The sequence below is a fragment of the Mesoplodon densirostris genome, chromosome 11 (genome assembly GCF_025265405.1).
Source record: "Mesoplodon densirostris isolate mMesDen1 chromosome 11, mMesDen1 primary haplotype, whole genome shotgun sequence".
NCBI lineage: Eukaryota > Metazoa > Chordata > Mammalia > Artiodactyla > Ziphiidae > Mesoplodon > Mesoplodon densirostris.
The window spans coordinates 61,907,079-61,932,338 of NC_082671.1; the positions used below are offsets into that span (position 1 = coordinate 61,907,079).

At 58.8% G+C, this 25,260-nt stretch overlaps 1 protein-coding gene across 4 annotated transcripts in view; it reads right to left on the bottom strand.

Annotated features, from left to right (window-relative positions):
• Positions 1 to 25,260, bottom strand: part of TAFA5 (TAFA chemokine like family member 5) — a 213,129-nt gene that overhangs the window by 136,548 nt on the left and 51,321 nt on the right. The gene's annotated exons all lie outside the window — the stretch shown is intronic.

Here is a 25,260-nt window from a genome sequence, read left to right on the forward strand (position 1 = left end):
GCCCGCGCCGACAGGTGGGGCCGGCGAGAATGCGCGCCTCGCCCACGGGATGCCGCCGCTCCGGCCCTCGGCGCGTGCCCACTGCCCGCTCAGCTCGGCCCTTCTGGGAAGGCGGCGGGAGGGGCAGCGCGGCGCTCGGACTCCGACCCGCGCCCGCCGCCCTCTGCGCTCCGCCCGGCCCGCCGAGCCGCCGATGCGTACTGGGTTGCGGAGGGGACCCGGGGGACCCCCGCCGCCCTGCAGCGCCCCCGCCTGGCGCGCCGGCGGGTCAGGCGAGGCCGGTCCGGCCGAAAACCGCGGGTCGGGCTCCACCTAGGCGCGCAGGGGCCTCACTGCAGAGGCGGCCGCGGCGGGGGCTGGAGCGGGTATCGCGCGGCCTCCGCTGCGCCCAGCCCCCCGCGCCCTACGGCCCCAGGAGGCAGGGGAACCCGGCGCAGGCGTCGCCACTGCCCGGGACTGACCTGCGGGGGCTTCTGAATAAACGGCACCTCGGCCTGGAAACACGCTCGCTCCACATCCCGGCCCTAGTCTGTGCCATCCTCCAGGCCAGCGGCCGCCCCGCGTGCGTGGGCGCACAGACAGTGCCCGGGGCGGCTCCACGTGCAACAGCGGGCCCCTTCCTGGCCTGGCCTCCTCCGGCCTCTGGGAAGGGCCGGTATTCGCTTGCAGCCGATTTTCCTCACCATCCCTGAGCCCCAGAGCTGGGGCATCTGGGTCCTGTTTAGAGTCGCCCCAGAGGCCAGTATCTAGGCCTCAAGGCAGTTTTTTTCCTGCATTGAATTTCCAATTCAATTCCAAATGCCCAGCAAAGAGCTTTGGCTGGGGGTGAGGGTGGAAGCCTCTGGGGGGAACCTAACCCCACCGTGTGGGGTGGGTGGAGGACAAGGACAGGACGGGACCCACCCTCAGAGGGCCCTGGTGAGCGTCAGGCCTGGAGAGCAGGCCCAAGGGTGCCCATGAAAGCTGCTTCCTTCCTGCACAGACATTTAAGTGCCAGGAAGGGAAAGAGGCCGGTCCTGGGAGGGCTCCTAGAGGTCAGACAGGTCAAGGCCCTCCGTGTACACTTGGGCACACTGACACCAAGTCCTCCAGGACCAGTTCCAAGCTTGCCTGGCCTGAGGTGCTGTGCCAGCCCCAGGTCAGAGGGGAGGCCAGCCCAGAAGCGATCCCACACTCCAGCTGCATCAAGTCCGCGAGACGGGAACGCCGGGTCTGAGACCCCACCTGGAGAAGGGGCCGTAGCCTCCGACAGGCCAAGCAGCTCAGGCCCTGCCCTGGTGGGGAGCTCTCTCCCCTTGCACAGCCCCTCAGACCCCCATGTCCTGTAACAGCCTCACCCTGGTCCTTGGCCTTCACCCCCAGGCACTTTGTAGGAAACCCCACCTGCAGCAGCCTCTGAAGAGCCGCCCTTCCAGACACTACAGGACCTGACCTCCACCAAGGTCACTGGCGTTCAGTCCTCACCTGGTACAGTGCTCTCCTCCTCAGAAGGCTTAAGGGTCACCCAGTGCTTATTACACACGCACACCCAGGACCCCAAAGGGACCTCAAGCAGGAAACAAGGCCAGCCTCTGACATCCAATGGGCCCTGATCTGGTGCCTACTACTTGAAATTTTGAAAATTTAAAGTATTCTAAATTCCCCAGGGGAACGTTTACAAACAAACTAACCATTTGGAGGATCCTTCTGTAAAGGGAATTAAGAAAAGAAAGTTTGTAAGGAGAAACGTGGTGTAAATCTATTTTCAACAAGTGCAACAGGAGGTGCTGTGCCATGGGGACCAGAGCATCCTCCTCCGGCTCTGAGACCTTCTGCAAGGAAACGTGTGTGGCATAGCTTGTGCCCTTAGAAGAGGTAACAGGTGACAACCGGGGGGCCCCATGGCTGGTGCCCACAGGAGTGGGTTAGCCGTGCACACCATGGAGGCCCATGGTGCCGCTGGGAACTGAGTTTAAGATGGCAGAGTGAACACCACACATACCTCGGGAGGGTACACCCAGGGTCTGATCGGAGAGATGCTTAAAAAAAATAAAATAAAACCATAATGGTGTCAGGAATCAAAATGAGGACAATCTGCAGGCCAGGAAGGGTGGGGAGTCCTGGGGCCAGTTGCTGGAGGGAAGAGGAGGGGCTGCAGCCAGAGACGTTGGAAGGAGGTCCAGGTCCTCCAGCGTCAGCACCTGTGACTCCAAAGGGGAGGCAATGCCTCCAAGAGGTTCAGGCCAGGTGCTCTCGGGGGGCATCGTGGAGACAGCTGCTGTCAGGCAGGTTTAGCTCAGGCCAGAGCCAGAAGAATGCTGTCCAAAAAGGGAGGGGTCTTCTGCGTGGGGACAGTCCCCAGAGGGCTGGAGGTAAGGACCAGATGGGGCAAATGTGCCTTTTGTTTAATGTGTCTTTAACTGAAGTTTGACACTCCCTTCAAGTGAGCATGCAGGCTCACAAGAGTTTAGGTGTAACTGTGATTTTGTCACTACCAGAAATTGCAGGCATCTTCATATCACATTACAGCTCTTGCAGACAGCTTGAAATATCACCCTGACTTCAAATTATGGTTGTCCCACCGCCAGACATCTTTATGTAATGTTTTAATAAAGAAGCAAACATATTACTATATCAAAATAGGTTTCCCAACATTTGAAATTGCATTTTGGTATAACCGGTTTCCTTAGTAATCTTATATATTTTTATGGTGTTCTGAGAAAGGTTTCACAGGCATCATCAGATTGCCAAAAAGGCCTCTGGCACAAACAAGGCCTGGAGTGCCCCCCTGCTTTCCTGAGAAAGTGAGAGCAGGAGAGAGACAGTGCAGGGCAGAGTGGAGATCTTTGGCCATCCACAGCAAGCAGGGACGGAGGTCAGAGACAGGACCATCCCCCAGGGGGGAGGTGGACAAATATCCCCAGGTTATAGCCAGCCAGCATCAGGGTAGCCTGGGATCTTGCTTCCCCACCAGCTCCCCTGCTTCTTCCAGGGATGCCCATCTGTCCATACACCCTGCCTGTTCCCAGAGAAACTACGGTCAACTCTCCTGGTTAAGCAAGAAGCCAGCTGCTACCCAGGACAAGGGTGACTCGCACTGACCAGTGCCTGTACTCACATCAACCTTTATTCCTGTACAGAGAGGACCTGGCAGGAAGGGCCACCAGGTGTTTACAGAAAGAGAAGGAAGACCCAGGATAGGTATACTCTAACACTTAACCCTTAGGAGGCAGGAATCAGTAACGACTCAGGGAAAAGTAAGGTAATAATAATAATTCTAAATAACATCTTTCTCAAAGAAATTTGAGAGAATGTGGCACCAGTAAAAAAAAAATAAGGTACCATGAAAAAAAAAGGGAAACAGGAGAACAAGAAGAAAGTCTTGGGAATCAACAGGACTAACCAATTTTAGGCTCCAGGGGATGCCCTGAGGAGTAAAATGGGCATGACTGGAAACAGGGGTGTGTGGAAAATAAAGGACACTTCCCAGACAGAGAGCACATGGAGAGAGAGATGGGAAGGTTGGTAAAAATTGAAACACGCAGGGCATATCCTGGGCGTCAAACTTTCACTTATAGAAATTCTAAAGGAGAAGGAAAAATGCAACACAGAGGAGAAAACTCAGACAACTGAACACACATACTCGGATTGCAGCCCCCAGACTCAGAGTAGGTTGAACAGACAGACTGAGACCCAAGAAATGCAAGAAACTCTGAGACGCTGGCAGAATAAAAAGAACCAATAAGGTGTGTTTTGTGAAGTCAGAAACAGATGGAGACGCCAGGGTTTCCATTAGCAACACGGCTTCTAGAAGACACTGGAGCAGGTCGTTGGGTGCTAAAGGGAAAAGTTTCAGCATCTAGAATTTTATACCCAGCTAGACTGCCAACACAGTTTCCCACTTAAGGGCACACAAGAGTTCAGTTGACTGGCCATGCACCTGAGACAAAAGTTGACCTGAGAGACACTCCAGCAGAGAAAGGAATCAAGGAATCAGATGTAGGAATATGGGATAAAAGAAAATCTAGCATCTTTGACTCTTTAGAAAAGAAATAAGCTGTGAAGAATGTGCTTAAAAACACATTAGGCCCTCACACTTGGAAGAATCTTCGACTGGTAAAACCTTCACTGTAAAATGTTATATCTCTTTCTTCATAGTTCTGGTCACAAATCCAGTATCTTTGCTGAACAATATTTATGGAGTAGTATTGTAAATGCCATTGATTTCTTTATAAGTTTTTAAATCCACAAGTAGACAAAGCGCAGAAAAATGTTTATAGTAGAAAGATAAATATACATTCTTAAACCTTGATTTTTTTTTTAAATTATGTGGAATAAAGGAAGGTATGGTGTTGAAGCAGGCCTTCTGCTTTCTTCTGGCTCAGAGTGAGGGGTGCTGAGGCCCTGACCAGGGTGATCAGAGGTGGTGGGTCAAGGAATAAACATTTACATTTAAATCAGCACTTACAGCCACAACACTGGGTAAAAATAAATAAATAAAATTTACAGCAGGAAGGACCAGATGATGAACGGTTTTGTCTCTGGGGAAAAGGTCAGGGTGTGGGGAAGACAGGCAGAATCTTGCTTTTCATTTTGAACCCTCATTTGTTATTTGATTTTTTTTCTAACATGAGTCATTTAAGCTCTGTGATTTGAGAAAACCTAGTATCATAAAAATACTGTAAATAAATTGTGTTTTGTCCATATAATGTAATAGTCTGCACTTGTTGAGGAGAATAAGGCAGTAATATTTATCTAGAAAGATAAAGATACAAACAAAATAAAAACTGTCACAGCTATGTTGTTAAATAAGTGTCACACTCTAACAACCAAAGGCCATGACAGCAGAAGGGGTAGGAGTGTTGGCCTTGGCTGATAGGGAGAAGTCACCCAAGGGGAAGAGAATCAGTGGAGTGTCCCAGGAGCGGGGAGGACCAGGAAGATGCAGCAGGTGGGGACCCAGCTGGCAGGCTCAGGGGCCAGGGGACTTGAGTCTAGGGTTCTCAGGGAGGACCGATTTGCCGGTGAGCATGCCAGACAAGGAAACTGCAGCCTTGTGGAGGCCTCAGGCACAGGAAGCCACGAGGGGGAGGAGTTGGGGATCCAGACCTGGGGCAAATCCAGTGCAGCCTTGGGGGCTGCAGATGCCCTGGGAAGGACCAGAACACTGGGCCATAGCTCTGCCTCTTCCTGGGTGTGGGCGAGGAGAACAGGCCTGGAGGGCAGCGCCCAGAGCTGCGGGCCTCACCCTCACCGGGTTCAAAGCAAGGGCTGTGGGGACGGCTGGAAAGTGACCACCACCATTTACATGGATGAGCCTGCATCTGCAGGTCACTTTAGAGGACCTGGCCCCCCGTCAGCAAGAATAATTAATTAATGTGACAAGTAAGCAGGGCCTGACCCTGGGAAACACAGAGGAGAGGTTCCCTGGGAGCTGCAGACACGCACCCGGGACAGGAGGGCTGGGCCAGCCTGCTCAAAAAGGAAACCCTGAGCTTGACTGCCTCCCCTCCATGGTCCTAGTATCCTTGGAAGGTTCCAGCTTCACCCCCAGATAAGCCATCCCAGAGGCCACAAAACAGAAGGGCACCCAGACCAAACTGTGATGCTCAAATTGCATGGTTACCTGAATTGGCCAAGAGCACATAGAAGGGGCAAGGGGTGAAATAGGGCAGGTTAGCAAGGATAGGGAAGGCGGAGGAGGGGCCACTCTCAGGAATCCCAGGCTCAGCCATCGTGCTGCCGAATCCACAGGCCTCTGTGCTCACGGCTGAACCACAGCAAAGCTCGAATAGGACCAGGGTGGGTGTCCTAAAGAGAAGAGACCATCAGCTCACCAGGGAGGATGCAAGGAGGCCGCTCAGGTCACCGATAATCCAGACGACCGGCGATACCATGGGGGAGTCACTCGGAAGTGGTCAGACACGGGCAATGGTTTAGAGATAGTTATGGAAAGATCCATAGGAGGCCTGGATACTGGCGAGTAGATGTGTGAGGGGCTGGCCGTTGGGACCGGGTGGAGTGTTTGGTTTCAGACAAGCTCAGTTTGGGGCCAACTATAGGTATCTAAGGGGAGATGGGAGTGGGCAGATGGCAGGGTCTGGAATTGATGGAGGAGACCTGGCAGGGGGGCAACGTGAGGGCCTCCCTATGGGGGCTTTTGAGGCTGAGACACCACACAACATCTCTTGGGTCCAGAGGGGGTCGGTTGAGAAAAGATCTGGGGTGGGTTCCAGGAGGTGCCAGGGAGGATAAGGCAGAGTAGGCAGAAGCCAGGGAGGGAGGGTAGACCTCAGCAGAGGGCTCACCTGGCAGGAGGTCAATGAGGAAAGGACGGCCCCCGGCCACCCCCTGGCGGGTGCTGGCAGCTCCCAGGCCACTCTCCCAGCACCTGAGAATTGACAGGACAGCCAGCTCTGTCATCCTGCAGCCCGGACGGAGCCCACCTCCTGGAGCTCTAGATCCTGCGTGGGAGCCAGGTCCATGTGTGCCCGAGGCAGGGTCTTGCTCGCGTCGCCCTTGTGCCCCCCCGGTGACTGCAGGGCCCCATCACCCACAGGCATCACTTCAGGCATCGGGCTGGGCCAGGCCCTGTGGTTGCCAGGAACTCCTAGGACTGCAAGTCCCCACAATCCTCTGAGCAGAAGTCTGTGCATCCACCGAGCTTGGCCACATGCTCACTGATTACCCACGACGACCCCTCCCTGATTACCTGCCCCACCCTGAGTCCTCACCACGTCCCGGGACTGTGCTAAGTGCTGTGCACACAGCAGCAAGGGTCCCCATCCCACAGATGGGAAAGCTGAGTGGTGAGGGCAGGGCCGTCTGTTATCAGTGCCCACTTAGTTATGCACCTGGGGGTCAAGCGGGGATGGACCCCACGCCCAGGCTGCCTCTCCTTCAGGCTGACTGGGGTTCAGGATACACGGAGCCACCCGTGGCCCTGTCCCCAAGAGCAGGAGGCTGGGTCCCTAGCACTGCCGCACGGTTGAAGGAGATCAGAGAGGGCGATGGGGCCAGGGAAAGGGGTCCAACCAGCAGCCAGCAGCAGCCTGAGGTTAAGAAAAGGGCTAGGGGGCTTCCCTGGTGGCGCAGTGGTTGAAAGTCCACCTGCCGATGCAGGGGACACGGGTTCGTGCCCCGGTCCGGGAAGATCCCACATGCTGCGGAGCGGCTGGGCCCGTGAGCCATGGCCGCTGAGCCTGCGCGTCCGGAGCCTGTGCTTCGCAACGGGAGAGGCCACAACAGTGAGAGGCCCGCGTACCGCAAAAAAAAAAAAAAAAAAAAAAAAAAGAAAGAAAGAAAAGGGCTAGGGCTCTGGCTGGGAGGGCCACAGCACCAGGCCCAACTCAGCACTGGCCAGAGGTGTGACTGCTGACCAGCTGTTAGTCCCTGTGCCCTTTGATCCCTCATGAGAGCTCGGGACTTGGGTCGGAGCTAATCAGGCAGAGGGCACTGCACAGAGTTGGCCCCCAGCTGTGTCTTCTTCCCTCCGTTCCCTCTGCACGCGTGGAAGGGGCAGCATCCAACCCCCAGGGAGGTCTGCGGGCGGGGCTCATCGTGTGGCAGCCCTAGCAAGACGTGCCAGGCAGCCCTTGTCTGGAGTCACCCCCAGAACGGCATCTTTGAGCTCAAGTTTTGATTCTGTGTAAAGGGTAAAGGGCAGATTCCCCGGCAGTGCTCACTCCTCCATTAGCCCTTCACATCCAGCGCTGGAGTGGGGGGAGTGAGCTCCAGACCGCCTCTCTCCTCTCTCTAGAGCAGAAGGAGGGCGCACAGAAGATGCCCAGGAGGAGATGGAGGATGTGGTGGATGGCAAGGCCGCTAGTGGAGGGAGGGTGACTGGAACGCTGAGGCTGGGGCTGGGGGCGGGCGTGCGGGTCAGTTTCTCTCGCCACCAGCTGCGCTTCAGGACGTCTGAGGCCAGAGGGAGGGTCAGCCTCAGACGCAGACAGACCCGCACGGCAGGGAGTGTTTGCTCTTCACTCTCACTTCTCCTGTGGGCCCCTCCAGCACCCCGAGAAGAGAAAGGTGATGAACCCAGCAAAACCCACCAGCTGGCGCTGAACCGCCCTGCCCGGCACTCACAGCTGCCCATGCTGAGCCCTCGGCTCCCTGCTCTGGGACCACATTACCGGTTCCTGGAGCTCACCATCCGGCCAGGTTCAGGCAGGAGCCACGTGCTGAACCCGCCTCCTGGCACCCCGTCCCCGCCCGCACCCCGACAGCCATGGCCCGGGCCGCCAAGCGAGCAGGGCTGCGTCTGGGAGCTTTGCACCCTGAGGACCTCGCCCGCCCAGAGGGTGTGACGCCTGGGTGAGGACTGTGTGAGGGGTGGGCAAGGGGAGCGGGGGCTTCGTGGAGGAGCAGACATGCCGCCCCAGGCCGGCCTCCTGGGGGCTGGCGTCTCCCCCTCACCTGGCCGGCTCGCCCGCTCCACTAGCCCACCTGCGCAGCTCTCTGCCCTAACCACGGCTGCCCCGCCCTCCCCTGTGAAATCAAGCAGTAAATCACACTCTCACACTTTAGGTGAACTTGATACCTCCTGTTCGCCCAAAGTGTCTCCTAATGAGCCTGGGAGGGAACCGCTGCCCGCGGCGGGCTGCTGGTGCTCCCAGCCCCTGAAACAGCTGTGCACACGCTGCCCTCCTGCGGGCCTCGGGGGCAGCGAGGGGCAGGATGCCTGCAGCCGGCTCATATCATCCAAGTGAGGGTTCACCTGCCCCTCTGGGAAGCAAACATGGAGATTTTGGTGTTGTTTAAAAACAATGATTTCCTGTTGAAGAGTCCTTGAGGAAATATAGTCAAATTCAAGATGTCCCAACCCTAAATCTGAAAGTCGCATCCTCAGAATATGCCCAGAGCAGGCTGCAGGCGCAGCACAAAGCCCTTCACACGTGACTCAGGGCAGCTTCTTTGTAGCAAAACCTTCGAAACAACAGGAGCCCCTTCCTACGGGGAAGGGTGATGGCTGCCGCCAAACCATGGGAGGGGACATGGCGGGACACAGGGAAAGGAAGGAACTAGACCCACTGTGTCAACAAGCATGAGCCCCCAGACCACTGAGGTGAGCAGAAGAGCAGGCAGGGTGGCCCCTGGGCACAGGCACCGGGCTGTAGTCATGGCTGGAGCCCTGCCCTGTGCTGCTCATCACAGGTGGTCCTCACAGAGACCTCCTGAGGCAGAGGTTCCCACTTGCTTCTGAGGAAACGGAGGCTCAGGGAGCTCAGGGTCTGCCTAGAGTCAGGCAAGGAAGGGCTGGGCTAGGGCTGGGTCCACCTGCCAGTCCTTGCTACCCAAAGAGGCTATACCATTCTCAGAGCTACTGCATCTCTTCACCCATCCATCATCCATCTGTCCATCCATCAGTCCACCATCCATCATCCATTTATCCACTCATGATCCCTCCACCTGTCCACCCACCCACCCACCCATCCATCCATTTGTCCATACAGCCATCCATCCACCCATACATCATTCATTATCCATCCACCCATCCATCCATCCATCCATCCATCCACACATCTATCCATCTACCTATCCATCTTTCCTTCTATCTACCCATTTGTACATCCATCCACACATGTATTCATCCATCTATCTATCCATCCACCCATACATGATTCATTATCCATCCATCATCCATCCATCCTTCATTCATTATCCATCCAGCCATCCATCCATCCATCTACCTATCCATCTCCTTCTATCTACCCAACCGTACATCCATCCATCCGTCCATCTATTCATCCATCTGTATATCCATCATACATCCATCACTCATCTATCCATCCATCATCCATCCATCTGTCCACCCATTCATCCATCCATCTACCTATCCATCTTTCCCTCTATCTACCCAACTGTACATCCATCCATCATCTATTCATCCATCAGTACATCCATCATACATCTATTCATCCAACCATTCATCTACCCGTCCACCCATCCATCCATCTATATATCTTTCCATTCTTCTATCCACCCAGCTGTACATCCATCTATCCCCTACCTATGCCTAGCTCTGGTCCAGGCAAGGAGCATTCAGGAGGGAAAAAGACCCAGACCCATTCTCCTAAGCCTGTGCTTGGAGGGAATGGATGCTCCTCCTGGGCAATCCCAGCCCCATGAGGCACATGCTGTGATTGGGGCCAACAGGGACTTCCTGAGGGCTGAACAGGGGGCTGGGTGGGTGGCAAGATGGAGGTCTAATGTGACAGAGGACTTCCCAAAGCTAAGACCTGAGAATAAGGAGCCTTCTATGCAGACATTGCAAGGCCTCCATCTGAGGGAGAAAAATGCCAGATTCTGCTGAAAGCAGGCAAAGAAAGCCAGGTTGAGCCAAGCAGAGCCAGAAATGGTGAAAGACTGGCGGCCCCAGCCTTTTGAACATTTCTGTAAATGCTGCTAGGATTGAGCATCTTGTGCTTTTCAAGCTAGAACCGGAGGCTTCCCCACAGCTGCTGTTGTAATAGGAACCGGATCTGGGGACATCTGTGTTCCTGTTCTACTATCCACATCTGGGAGAGCTCGCCTGTCCCCCGCGCCGGCACATGAGGAGGGCCACGCCCACTGTGTGTTCTCGGGCCCCAAGCCCCTGCCCAGCACTTGGCCTTGAGTGAGCCCTCACATGTTCCCATGCCCACCCCAAGCCTGAGGCTATGGGCCCTCCAGGGGCTCCAGCCAACCTCCCACCCGCCCCTGACCATGGCCAGTGTCCCCCAGAGAAGTTCCAAGCTGGCAGGCTCTGGTTCCTGCTCCACCTCCATCTCGCCACCGCAGGCCCCAACCCCTGTCATCCGTCCTGCCCTGGTCACTAGGAGGCAGGTGGCATTGTACGGACACTGGCCAGACCACACGTGACGACGGAACTCTGACCCCCAGCCCACGTTATGGCTATCAGCCCAGACGCTCAGCATGTGGGCCGTGACCCCCAGCTTCCCTTGTTTCTTTCCCTGAACCCAACGTAGGACCACCCGGGAGAAGCCAAACGTGCCCTTAGCGAGTCACAGGGACGCCCCGCTCTGGTTGGCAGCCCAGCCTCCCCAGGCCCAGCCTCTGCCAGGCACCTGGAACCCGGCCTCCGTTCTCTGGTACAGCTGCCTCCCCAGCCCCCCGCCGGGCCCCAGTCTCTGAGTAACAGTCTCTGCTTATTCTCCTGTGGGCAGCCTTCCTCTGCTCCCAGCAGGGCAGAGCCCAGCTGCCCACAGCGGGGACTTGAGACCACCCTCCCCCCGCCGTTCACTGCCCCCACTCCCGACCCCCGAAGCCCGTCCTCACAGCCATTCCCTCCACTCACCCCCAAACACCACCTGCAGGCCTGGCCTCGTCTCGGGCTGCTTTGGGGAGCCCTGGCCGAGGCACCCTTGCCATCCAGGGCACCCTTTCTAAAGAGAACAGCTGCGGAGCAGCCTGCGCTGCCCTCCCAGAGTGGCTGGGTTCAGGAGGGGCAGTCCTAGGCAAGGAGCCCGACGTGGTCCTGGGGGCACTGCCCAAGACAGGTGGGTGGGAGAGCAGCCTTCACTCGCGGCAGGGCAGTCAGGACGCCACCCAGCAGCTCCCCCGGGGCCCCTGATCCTCAGCCTCCTGGACCCGCAGAAGCTGTCCATCCAGGAGCCGGTACTCCCGCAACCCTGCTCGGTGAGCTGGAAGCAAGACCAAATGCGCCGTGACCACTGCTCCTAGGAGGGCGGCCACTCCTGCTGCGGGTGAGGCCCGCTCCAGTAGTGGGGGCGAGAGGCGGAGGGAGCCGGGCATCCCTCACTCCCGGGAGCGGCTCCTCCGGGCACGTGCTGACCCGCCAGGGCAGCAAGAGCTCTTCACCTGAGCAGAGGTGCAGGCTGCCTCCGGGGACCAGACCTCCCAGAAGGAGACGCTGGGAGCATCACCGCCCACCATCCTGCATCCAGGGACTCAGATGTCTGGGCCAGCTTCTCCCGTCCCCTCAAGAGTTCGGTGCTCACCCCCCCAAGCTGCTGGCGAGGCCAGACAGATCATTCAAGACTCAGGACACTATCCCTTTGTCTTTTCAGCCTAAATGCCCACGGCCATTCCCTCTGGAGAAATGCACAAATGAGCCCCAGGGCGAGGATCGGCCACTCATCTGCAGGAATCCTCATGGGGTCCACACAAAGGCCCGGCTGAGAATCTGAGAAGGAGGTGGCAGCTGGCACTGTTTGCTAAATGTCAGAGAAAGGGCTGAAGGTCAGGGGCTGTGGCTTGGCTGCAGGATAGCAGGAGGCCAGATCCAGCCCAGCATCGGGCCTGGAGGCAGCCCTGCCTGCTGGGCATGGAGCTGTCCCAGGTGCTGGCCTGGGGTCCACCCAGGGCCCCACCCCCGGCACCACTCCCTATACAGAGGGGAGAGGAAGAGAAAGGCCGCATCTGCCCTCGGGTGTGGCCCCGGTGGGTTTGGGGAATGCTGCAAATCTTGCGAGTGACCCCTCTCCCTGTGGAGAAGGGGTCAGGCCCTGTGCTGACCCCCAGTGACCAGACACACGCCTGCTGGGGAAGAACCGGAAATGGGGGCACCATGGCCCTCGAGGCTGTGATCTGGCCCTGGGGTTCCCCAGCCAGGGTGCAGGCCACCCCTCCTCGGGTGTGATGCCCGCCCTTCCGGGGAGGCCAGGCTTCCCACTGAGATGTGGTCACCCCACCAGAGTCACGGGCCACGCTGTGGGGTCCACAGTGCTGCTGGGGAGTATCCCACGCACCCCACTTTCCAGAAAGGGACTTGGGAGTGAGGATTTGGGGATATTAACAGTAGTGGCAGCGGGAGCGACATGCTGACCTTTACTGGGCGCTTCCTGTGTGCCCGGAGCTGATCCAGTCCCTGCCTCGGCCCTAAGAGGTAATTACTATCACTAATCCCTGATAAAAAGAAACGGAGGCTGTGCAGGGCGGGACCCCCAGAGACCATTCACTGAAGCCCACCCTGAGGCCCTCTAGGGCCCCCAGCAGGAATGCTGGGCCTTGGTGTCACCGTCCCCACCTCGGTAATAACAAAAATCCATCACCTCGGCCCCGGCCAACCTGCAAGCTACTGACAGGAGTGAATAAGAAAGTGGGTGTAAACTTTTTATAAACTGTCAGGTTTATAAACTGACAAAGCTCACATGTTCTCATCCACGGCCCCCAGTCCCCAGAGGCCACAGCCGGGTGCCCAGGAGCCCAGAGGGGCGGGCACATCAGCAGGGCAGGGGCGGAGGCCCAGCGGAGAGCCATCTGGCGCGGACACCAGGACCTCTTCACACAGTGGAAAGAACACCTGAGACCCGAGGTGGGCCTTGAAAACCATGGTCATGAACCAAACAAGGCCATAAATGACAACGTGGGTGTCCTTGAGGGCCTGGGCAGACAAGGCACCGAGAGTTTGGGTGCATTTTTCACCTAAATGTGGTAGAAACCCACCCACTGCTGCCCGCTGGGTGCTGACATCAGCAGCCCCAGCTCACTTCCGGATCAGCCTCATGGTCCACAGAGCAGAGAGAAGATTCCCACATCCGGCCTTGGGGCCACAGGGATCCAGCCGGCTGTCTGACCACAGGGATACAGGGGAGGAAGCTCCTACAGCCGCACAGAAGGGAAGGACTCTGCTCTCCGAGTGTTGTGTCGTTTCCACCTTTAAAATGGGAAGGCTGCTCTGAGCGCATGTGACGGGTGCACCTGGCCAGGCACCGAGCGGCACAAACATCCCGTAGAACCACAGAGCAGGAGCAGGTGGACCCTCATTACCTGGTCAGGCCAGCAGCCCTCAGGCCACACTGGCAGGACAGCTTTCCTGATGGAACAGGCGGGTGAGGTGTCCTCTGTCATCATCACATGTGCACCTTCTCCCGTCCCTGGGACGCCAGGACCCCCAGGACCCCACACCTGACGGCCGCTCCAAGCTTGAGAAGCAGGGCTCTGCGATGGCCATGCCCACAGGAGCCCAGTTTTTCCCACAACACGGACCTTCCCCTGGGGATGCAGGGGCAGGCACAGCATGCAATCTGTGAACCACTGAGAATGGCCAGCTGCCGGCACAGCTTTCACGGCCACCTCGGGTCTCAGGTGTGCTTTCTGCTGCGTGATGAGGGCCTGGTGTCCATTCCAGACTCTGGCTCTCCCCTAGGCCACCGCCCCTGCTCTGCTGATGCGCCCGTCCCTCTGGGCTCCTGGGCACCCAGCCGTGGCCTCCAGTGACTGGGGACTGTGGATGAGAACACGGGTGCTTTGTCGGGGTCCCGACGGATCACTGCTGAAGAGCCGGGCTGGCACCAACCTAGAGGCTCAGGGGAACACGGCCCCAGGAAGCGACGGGGCCAGAACTACAGACATGGCTTCCTGCTGAGACGATGGGGACGCCCCTCCCATGGGGACACAGTTCCTGCATCCTGATTGCAAAGGCACTGTGGCCAGGAAGCTTCAGCGTCCCAGGAAAGAAGACAGTGGCCGTCGGCTGCTGCCCAGACGCTCATCTGTGAGGCTGAGACTCTGCGTACCTCCTGAAGCCTCGAGGCACTGTGCCCCATCCCGCCAGCCCCCTCCTCAGGACCTCGCTTCCGTCACCCCCAGGGCTCCGGTCACGCTGCACCCACACACACATCCACAGCCCTGCTCACGCCGTGCCCTCGCCCGGACCCCACCCGGGGTTCCTTACTCCTCCTGAAGGCTCAGCTCAGACCAGCCCCAGTTCCCTGGACAAGTTAGCCTTCCCCAAGTTGTCGGCCCCAGAAGACCCACTGTGGTCTGCGGGGACCACAGCAAGAGGCCCTGAGAACCTGGGAGTGAGAAGAGGACATCGCCTTCCTTGGGCCCCTACTCCTGGCACGGTTCCATCCTGCCACAGAGACGGGGCAGCCACCACAAGGCCATGGGAAGGCCATGGTCAGGAGGGGCTGGGGGGGAGGGGTCACAGAGGCTCTGAGGGCCAGTCACCCACTCGCCAGGGGGCTATCAGGACAACCCTCCTCAAAGCATCCCCGGCAGCCATCCATCCTCATCGGCTTCAGAGCAGATCCGCTGCTGGGGGCCCACGTCGGGTAACGGAGTGTCTGCTGCCCTGCTTAGCCGGGCTGCGGGACAAACAGCACAGACAGAGGCTGAAACAGCAGACCTTCATTTCTCACAGCTCTGGAGACTGGACATCTAAGATCCAGGCGCTGCTGGCTCGGTTTCTGGAGACAGTTCTCCTCCTGGGTCTCCTGCGGCTGCAGACAGCCATCTTCTTTCTCCCTTAGTCCCCCTATGGGGGCCCCAATTTGTGACCTAATCACCTCCCAGCGCCATCACACTGGGGGTTAGGGCTGCAGCCTATGAATTTGGGGACATGATTCAGTCCACATACAACACCTGCTAATTGTATACTTAGCGCTGAGCATCTATTCACATGCCCTCCCTTGGAGCCCTGGTGGCCGTGAGTGGATGCCCGCAGGTGGACCACACTTCTCCCGTCACTCTGGCTCACAAGGCATTCAGGGTCTCTCTGGGCCTCCTGAGCGGCCAGCCCTCCCAGAGCACCTGCTCACACTTCGGTCCTCAGTGTCCAGTCCGCATGCCCGCTGGGGCTCGCCTGCCTGCGGCTCCTGGACCCCATCTCCAGGTTCCTGTCTCCCAGTGTCTGCACACTGACCATGCTCAGGACACATGTCTTGGTCGGCCACATGGATTAAGACACACAGGAACAAAGAGAGACTTCTCCCCAACTGCCACCGCTCCCAAAGTGCACCCTCAAACTGGCCCTGGCAGGAGCGCAGCAAAAATGCATATGGGCCGTGACTCCACCTGATTACTTCATTTTTGGCTTTGAGGCTGCATCCCTGTAAGTAATCGGCTGCTTGAAGATGCAGATGACCCCAGCTCTGGCACCCTGAGAGGTGCAATGGCTATTAACTCACATGACGTCAGCTCCGGAGAGGGACGCCTTCAAACCGAGATTTAATTTGTCTGGGTGGAAAATGCGCGACTTCAAGAAACACCCAGGGCAAGTAGCAAATGAGTGCGTGCTGCGGAGAAGCAGACAACGATTTGCCAGCTCCCAGCAAAGTGAGCATAAGCTCACATTACAATGCAGCCACAGAAAGCGAAAACGCAATAACGACCATATTGGGATGGCGGGAAGGTGGCACGTGGCGAGCGTGAACTGGCACCAGCCCCGCCCCCGTCCATCTGGGGGTTCCCGTCGCCTTCCTCGTCCCCCAGGAGCTTGTGCCGATCCCTCCGATGGGCAGGTGGCCCTCCCTCCACCCTCTGCCCTAGGGAGGTTAGAGATGGGGCACCGCTGTTGGGGGTGTGGGGGGCGAATCTCCCATTCGGGCGCCATGGGCCAGATGGGGTGGCCTAAACCACAGACACTTATTGTCTCCCAGTCGTAGAGGCTAGAATCTGAGATCCAGGTGTCTCAGGGCTGGTTTCTCCCAAGGCCTCTCTCCTGGGCTGTAGACGCCGTCCTCTTCCCCGTGTCCTCACGTGGTTGCCTCTGTGTGTGAGGTCACCCCTGTGACCTCATTTTACCTTAATCGCCTCTGTAAAGACCCCTCTCCAACTGAGGTGCTGGGGGATTAGGGCTTCCACATGTGAGTCTGGGGGACAGAATCAGCCCACGACACACTTCCCATGTCATTTCTGCTGTTGTCACCTGGCCCGGACCCCACAGCTGGGCGCTCGCCCCTGGTCCCTGTGACCGTGGGTGCAGGTGCCACACCAGCTCTGCATGTGCTGTCTTCCTCCGTCCGAGGACCAGTGCACTGTGTCATCCTCTGCTCTTCCCCCAGGACAGAGCAGGGAGTGCGTGCATGACCCTGTGAGCCGGTGTCGGACGCTCGGTGGAAGGAAGCATCTCCCAGACACGCTCCCCCAGGCCAGGTGGGACTGACGGCTCCCTCTGAGCCCGCTGCGTGGGCCTCCCTAACTCCGTCCCAGTTTTCTGGTCCCAGTGGCCTTCCTCAGGCCCATGAGGGAGACCCTCCATCCCCAGGACTCGCTCCAGGAAGGCACTGGCCGTGCTCAGAGCTCCCCTAGTGCCCACGGGTGGGAAAGGTCACTCTGCAAGGTCACAGTGAGGATTCAGCAGGAGGATGTGGGTCCAGGCCTGGCCTCCCCCATGACTGTGCAGGGGCGTGGGACAGAGAGGGGTCAGGAGGTGCCCAGGCAAAGTCCTCAGAATGGCGCTCCCCAGGAGGACAGTCAGAACAGGCTCTGGGCCAGCTCCACCCTCACCGGGTAAAAGGCCTCCAGGTAAACTCTGGGGCCCACTTCCCTGGGTCCACGTGGGATGCACAGGGACGACCCAGGGGGCCAGCGCCACACGACAGCCCCCCACAGACACTCCCCTCTCCCGTTCTGCTGCTGACAGCACGCGCAGAATTCCCCATGGCCACCTCCAGAGGGAGACACTCGTAACGGGTTTTGGCTGTTTTATGAGATTTCAAGTCACAACTTGAGTCTGGGACCCCAGGTTCCTCCCGAGGCATCAGGGGTCTCTCTCACACCAGTCTCCCCATCTAGAGACCCTCAGAATGGGGACGTTACAGCAAACACGCAGCAGCCTTTTGGTCCAGAGGATCTGGTTCTCAAAGAAGCCTCAGGCTCCAGGCATGCAGGGCTCCTTCCAGAACCGCACACCCTGCACCCCGCACCCTGCAGGCTGTCCTGGGAGCTCCCCAGCTTCTTTGCACTGCTCAGCCCTTCCCCCCATACCTACAGAGCACCTGATGGTTGCAGGGGCTGGGTGGGGACACAGCTGATCCGGCCCCCGGGGAAAGAGCTCGTGATCTAACAGGGGGCACAGCAGGGCCCAAGGCACCATCCAGCATCAGGGCTTAGGGAAGAGATGGCAGGTGCCATGGGGTGCGATGAGGTGCTGACCCCACATGGCTGGCAGAGGGCGAGCAGGGGAGGAGGGGCAGGAGATGGAGACGCCCCGCCGGGGGGCAGGGCTGCTGGCACTGCATCCTTTTAGCATGTTCTGGGGAGCAAGCAGGTGTAATGGGAGCCCAGAAACTGCCTGTGAACAACCAGCCATGGGGCCAAAGGGGGTACCGGACCCCGGCCCACGCTGCCCTCATCCCCAGGCCCCCATCAACAGAGACGGATGACCACGGCCTTTGCAGCAAACACCCCCCCACACCCACTTCAAAGCTGGGCAGGACCCTCAGACTCAGACGCTGTCTGCCTGGCACCAGCAGAGGCCTCCGGCAGCACAGACTGACACTGCGGTCCAGGGCCAGCCGTGAGGTCCAGGGGAGGCCGTGGCTGCATCCCTGTTAGCCGCACGTGCCTGGGCTGGCAGCTCAGGAGGGAGACCCACATGCCAGGTTCTGGAAGCTAACTGGTGTCTGGTCCGCAGGAAGTTGGGTGCGTCCTTTTAGGGCCTGTGGCTGCTTCCAGGCAGTGACCAGCACCCAGAGGTGGGATGTGGGCAGCGGATGGAGGCTGAGAACCAGCTGCCCGAGATGCTTCCTGTCAGATCCTAATGTGAGGCCCCTGCGGCTGCACACGGAGCCGGGACCAGCAAGGGGCCCGGCTGCAGCCCAACCAGGAGAGGGCAGGTGCCCCCGTGTCCCTGTGGCTCTTCTCACCGGGGATCTATCCCCCACCGGGAGCACCCCCGAGGGACCTGCATCCCTGTCCACCCGCTGGACTCTGTAGCCCACCTGGCCATCTGAGGGAGCCGCATCCAGTGGTCCAGGGTCACAGCCCCATCACACCCACTGGGGATCCAGCTCTGTGGTCCCCACATGCCCTGCTGCCCTGGCCCCTCTCAGGATTCCAAGCTTTCCTCTCACAAACCAAAGGTGTCCCAGCGTGGGCCTGCCTGGGACACATCCCTCTCCGGATGAATACAGATGGTAGAGGCCGATTTAAATAAATCTATTAATTATCCGCAGCTTAGCATGTGTGTGTATGTGTGCAAGCTGCAGCTCCTAAATAATGTAATTTCGGAAGCCTCAGCATCTATTACATTGAATTACTTCTCCCTGCGGTACGTGGGATCGAGACACAGATAGCCACGCTGCCCCACCAAACCCCAGGGGGCTGCTCCGTGGCAGGGGCTGGCCGGCTTCCCCCAGCCTCCATGCAGCCTAGGGACGGGGGGCTGGGGGCAGGGGCTGGGGAGCACGTGCTCCGAGGGACCCTGCCTCTTCCCCCAGGCCCCTTGGAGCCCCCCACTGGCCAAGATAGACTCACCTCCTCTGCCCGAGGCTTCCCTCTGTGCCACTACCAGATCCCATGGGTGGTCCCCTAGGTCACCCTTTCTAAACTACCAACACACCTGATTGCCCCGAGGAACAGCCTTCAGAGATTGAGGTCTTAGCCAGGACACGAGTCCCAGGCACCAGGACACCCAGCTTGGAGAGCTCTCGGGCAAGGAGAGTGGAGGTCCGGTCTGGGGGGCGGTCTCAGACCAGCCCCACTGGCTGTCCAGGGGCCTCAGTCTTGGAGAATGCTGCTGCTGCCCCTGGAGAGATGGACATGACCCCGGGCCCTCAGCCTTGGGCCCTCGGGCAGGTCTCCTGCAGCCCCAACCCCTGCCTCCTCAGCTATGGGGGAGGGGCTCAGGCAAGGTGCCCCCAGCAAAGGTCACCCCTCCTCTAAGCCCTCTGGAGAGGGGGTCACCTGGCTGCAGGAGGCCTCAGTCCACTGGGTGCCCACAGCCTGGGGGTGCTCCAGGGCCCCCGGGCACTTCCGAGGTTAACTATTCCCTTCTGCCTATCTCCTTTCCTCCCTCCGTCCTTCTGAAGACACAGATGCCCTCGAACTTCCACTGCATGAAGGTAAATATGCAAGACAAGGCCATGGGGATGAGCTAGAGGTGATGCTCCCTGCCTCGGAGCAATACCCCAAGGCCCCAGAAGGAGAGGGTCTGGGCCCCTGGCACTGCTGGAACAGAGGGGGCTGCTCTGACCTCACAGGAGGGGTGAACCACCTATGTGGGTGGGATGAGCCCAGCAAGCCAGCCACACCGCAGGACCACGAACAGCACTGACCCCACAGTCACCCCGTGCCACCAGCCTGCACGCCACCCTCAGACACTCACAGAGGCCCCACCCCGCCCACCACGTGCCAGGTGCCACACCCTGGGCCATGCCCAGGAGTCAGCAGTGAGTGGAAGGAGACAGGCTGCCCAAGGGCTCGGGTCCCACGACGGGGTGACCCCATCCCCTTCCGCTCCCTCTGATGCTGGCGGCTACCTGAGTGTCCCCTGGCCTCCACCCCCGCTGACCCTGAGTCCTGGCCGCGACGGCCACATGGCCCCCCTGGGGCCCACTCCCCAACAACACTGTCCAGCCACCTCCTCGGACACAGAGCAGCCACCCGAGAGGGGGCAGGACCACCGGTGGATGACACGCCTGCCCACAGCATCTCCGCAGAGCCCATCCCGGAAACTCTGACATCTGGGGACAGATGCGCCCACCTCTTTGGGAAAACGAACACGTGCAGGAGGGGATTCTAGGTGTGAAGGGGATGCCAGCATTTAGTAACTCTTAAATCACACCCCAAACACCTGGGAAAGTTTGAAATAACAATCATTTGGAGGTCTAATCTGTTAAAACAATAGCTTTTAATATTCACTTGTTACTGGCAATAAATGGCCATAATAATTTGATGATTAAGCCGCTGTGACTTTCACTGAACCTTAACAATTCTCATTTGCATTCTCATTAAAAAGACAGTTTCAGTCTCATTCTTTGAAATCCGTAATACTCTCCTTCCCAGAATTTCCAAAGCCTCCCTAAAGAGTAATTAACTCATGTGATTAAAAATGTAATATGTAGGGAACATTTCTAACTTAGGAAGGTACCAGGTTAAAAGTTTTAATATGCACTGTATTCATCATAAATCATTTTGATTAAAAAAAAAACCCTCCCAGGGCCTCCCTGGTGGCGCAAGTGGTTGAGAGTCCGCCTGCCGATGCAGGGGATACGGGTTCGTGCCCCGGTCTGGGAGGATCCCATATGCCGCGGAGCGGCTGGGCCCGTGAGCCATGGCCGCTGAGCCTGCGCGTCCGGAGCCTGTGCTCCGCAAAGGGGGAGGCCACAACAGTGAGAGGCCCGCATACCGCAAAAAAAAAAAAAAAAAAAAAAAAAAAACCCTCCCAGAACGAGAAGTAAATGGGAAAGCTTCATTGTCAGTGTTGGATTATGATCATTTCTTTCCCATCCTAATTTTTATTAATGGAAAAAGTGATGAACTAAACGAACTTGTCAAACTTCTGCCCCTTCAGAGACGTAGCCCAGGCTCCCGGGCACCTTCCCCAGAGACGAGACCTGGTGGGCGGCCCTTTCAGAATATCTGGAAGATGAGCCTCTTCCCAACTCTTCAAAGGTCCTTCCCAGCCCCCCGGGGGTACCTCTGAGCAGCCCCCTGAGGATAAGGACCAGCTCTGGGGCACCAGACAAGGGAAGCGCACTGCGTGCCCCATATTGGGGCTAGTTCCCCATCCCCCCAGATGCTCACATTTGGAGGACAGCGGCCTGGAGAACATGACCGTCCCCACCCGGCAGAAAAGGAAACGGGAGCCGGGCAGGTTAAGTGTGTCCAACTACAGGCATTGCCACCTGCTAAGCGCCAAGTTCTCGGCCAGGTGCCATGACCCTGAGATGCCTCTGAGCAAGGATGCCTGAGCAGAGAAGGATGCACTGCGGTCCAGGCCATTCCCCTCGGGGTCTCCTCTCCCCGTCTGCCTGACTACTGTCACCCACTGACATACCTGCAGCCTGGCGGCCTCCACCCAGAGCGGCTCTGGACATCTCTCCTGTCCCAGCACAGGGCCTGGCAGACTAGGTCTCGGGGATGTTAAGTGAATGCGTGAAGGAGGCATGAAGAGCAGCCCTGAGCAGCAACGCAGGACCGGCAGAGCCTCCCCCAGGCAGGGGGCGCGGGCCGACCTTGGGCCCCAGGCCCCAGGCCCCCAGTTCTCAGCCTCTTCCCTCAGGGCCGAGCCCGGAGGGTGGGCCCAAGAGGGTGCGATCTCTTCCCCAGGAGCCCGGCAGACCCCACTGTGCACACTAAATATTTATTTAAGGTCTTTTCAGTTGTCAGCGTGGTAAACGGACCCTTGACAAAACCAATGAATCAAGTAAGCCGAGTTAATCTACAGGAGACCCTCTGAGGGCGTGTCCCACTCTGCCTGCCACTCGGAGCACAGAGAAGAGGTGAAGGTGAGCTTCCGATTATGCCCAGAGCCGGGCACTGCGGGCTCCAGGCACTGGGCTGAGAGGCAAGTCCCCATACAGGGCAAGGACCAGGCAAAGGGACAGGGCCCAGGACGGGGTCTATTGTGAACAGCTGCTCAGGAATGGAGAGATTCCAGTCACAGGGCGACGCCTTGCAAAGGATCAGCTGCTGGCAGGAGGTGATCCCAGGCTGGCCGGGTGGGACAGAGCCATGGGGCATCAGGGCTGCGGTCATACAGACGCAGAATCAGGAAGACCCCGGTAGGCTTGTCCGTGAAGGCACCCCTGGGCAGGGGCTGAGTTTGGGGCCAAACCTCACCTAAACCTGCCTGCCTCTATAGAAGGCCAAGCTGAGTTCAGTTCATTTCCAACCAACTCAGTTAAATCAACACAATGCGGTGGAAAACCATGCAATCTGACTGACAGGTTTAAAAAATTCCTCCAGTGCATTCCCTTCTCCAGACCCAGCGACGCTGTCACCTCGGTGGAACCCCCGGCAGCCCCTGGAATGAGCTGACTGTCCCCTCCCTGTGGCCACACTGGCCCCTCAGGTGCTTCTGGACCAGAATTTAATGCACCCGTCCCCTCCCGCCCCCATGGGACCACGGCCGGTTCTTGTAAATAAAGGTTAACGGGTACAGGGATGCTCCTTGTTCCTTTCTGGCAGCAGGAAGCAGTTGGATGGGGGCTGTGGACTGCCAAGCCAAAACTGTTTCCCATCTGGCTGGACAGGAGGGTCGGCTGACCCGCGGGCCACACCCCGGGTCCCTCCATCCCCAAAGGGCCCTCAGCTCTGTGCCACTGGGCCCATCCCCCAGCCCCAGAACCCAGCCAGAACTCGGGATCCTGAGCTGCTCGAGAGCGAGGCCTAATGGGGGGGTCTCTGGGGTGGGGACCTGTGACCCCAGCAGTCCACGATGACGCAGGAGCCCCACGCAGGCCTTCCTGGGAGCAGAGGCTGGGCACTGTGCCTCCCTGCAGGGTCTCTGACCATCAGCACGGCGGCGCCCGAGTAGCCATTGGCAGGCGGCAAACATTAAAGTGGCCTCCGTGTGCGCCCAAATCTGTCCTAGGAGCCGAGGGGGTGTTAAGGCCTTGCCCTGACCTGGGGCGACAGAGTGGGGCACTGAGACCCAGCACGGAGAGGTCCCCCAATGCCAGACGTGGAGCTGAGGGGCCCAGGAAGTCCAGTCTTCGTGCGGGGTGGGGAGCAGGGAGGACACGGACTTCTGAGGAGCTCCCCGAGACTGGCCAGCCTGTATGTGGCCGTTCTCCAGACACCATCGTCCCAGGAGAGGGGGGTCCTGATGCATCCCAGCCCTGGGTGGACACAAAGAGTACCACAAGGAAGCTCACACCCACCGATGTCTCTCCCGGCCCCCAGCACGGTCCTGAAGCTGAAGCAAGCCGACCCTCTCAACCTGCCCACACCCCCTGAGCTGGGCCTCCAGCGACTGAGACCTCACGCATTAAAGCATAAGGTCCCATACAGAGGGGACAGCCAGGCCCCGTTCCCGGGACCACGCCCCCCCTTCACCAGCAGGGTCCACTTCACACCCCAGCCCCTGCTGCACCGGGCAGTGTACCCCAGTGTCCCCAGGTGGACTGTCCTGGACACCAAGATGGCTGTGAGGGCGGAGGATGACCTGGCCTCAACTCAGCCCTCAGGGCAGCCCCCAGTACCAGCCCAGCCCTGCCAGGACACCCCCCACCCCCGACCGCAGGAGGCTGCACTGGCTTGGCTGGCCTCTGGGTCCCCCACCTGGTGGCAGAGAGCATCCCACGGTGACCCCGCTGGGACCTGAAGGTGGCGAGAAGAGTCACGAAGAGCCGGTGAATCCCTGGAACCCCTGCTTCCCAGCTGCGGGAACTCAGAGAGCAGCCCACAGGGGTCGGGGCCCCCCACCGGCCCAGACCAATCTCAGATGTGCAGAGAGCACAGGCCAGGTGCCCCAGGCAGTGCAGGTTCCTGGCCGTGGCCCTGGGGAGGCCTGTGAGCCAGAGGCCCCTCTGATGGAGGAAGCGCGGGCTGGCCCTCTCGGGGACCCTCCCAGGATGGGACAGAGACGAGCGGGCACTCTTGGCACGGCGTCCAGCACGCAGCCCCCGGACACACGGCCCTTGAGGGCTGCGGCCACAAGAACCCTCCCTCCCACGATGACCCGATTCGGCTGCCAGCCAGACAGTCAGAGCATTTTGTTTCCTCCAAAGTTTCCTCAAGTGGCACCGCCTTCCCACAGGGGCCTCGTGATCTTAACTACTGTCCACTCACCGTCTACTCCAACTTCCTCGACTGGCCCAGAAGCCCCTGATCCTGCAACTCTGCGCCAACAGCTTCCACCTGAGCAGAGGTGGGTGGGGTCGGCTGGGGCGAGGTCGCTCCAGCCTGGGGAGCCGGCGAGGCTGTGGCCTGGCTCTGCTGGACCAGCATCTTCAGAAGGGCCACATGGGGGAGGGTCCTGTCCCTGGGGCCTCTGACGTGGGTGTCTCTCTCCTTGTAAGATGCTGCAGAACGCGTGTAAGAAAGATGCACAAGCACTGCCTGCCTGCTACTACATCACGCACGTGATCACACACACACACACCCCAGAAACAACACGTGGTGACGTAGCCCAGTGGGTCTATATTTAGAGCTGAACTTTAAGTCAAATATCAAGGAGTTCTGGGACGGAATTCTTGATGGGCTCGTCCACCCAGCGTGTGCTTAGAAAACCAGTGAGGTTGCTGTTACCTGCCCCACCTCTGGGGGGGGCGCTTCAGCTGCTCCTCCATCTGGGAAGCCCCACACTGGACGGTCCCCTGCCTGTCGCTGGGGGTGAGAGGAGAGGGGAAGGCTGTCCTTCCACTAGGAGGCACTCAAGCCAGAGCGGGCACCTTCTGCTTGCCGAGACCCCTGCATCCTGGGGTGTGGAGGGCTTAGAATGACACTGTACAGGGACCCAGAGGAGCCCCAGTGGCCGCAGGGGACAGTGGGTCAGCAATGCACGTGGACCCACCTCATGAAGGCCCGGGGCAGGAACATCGGCTAAGACTTGAGGGACCCTTTTCAACAACAGCAATTTTCTGCACAAACAGAAGTGAGTCTGCTGGTTCTGGACACACATTGGTCTGGAAGATCCTG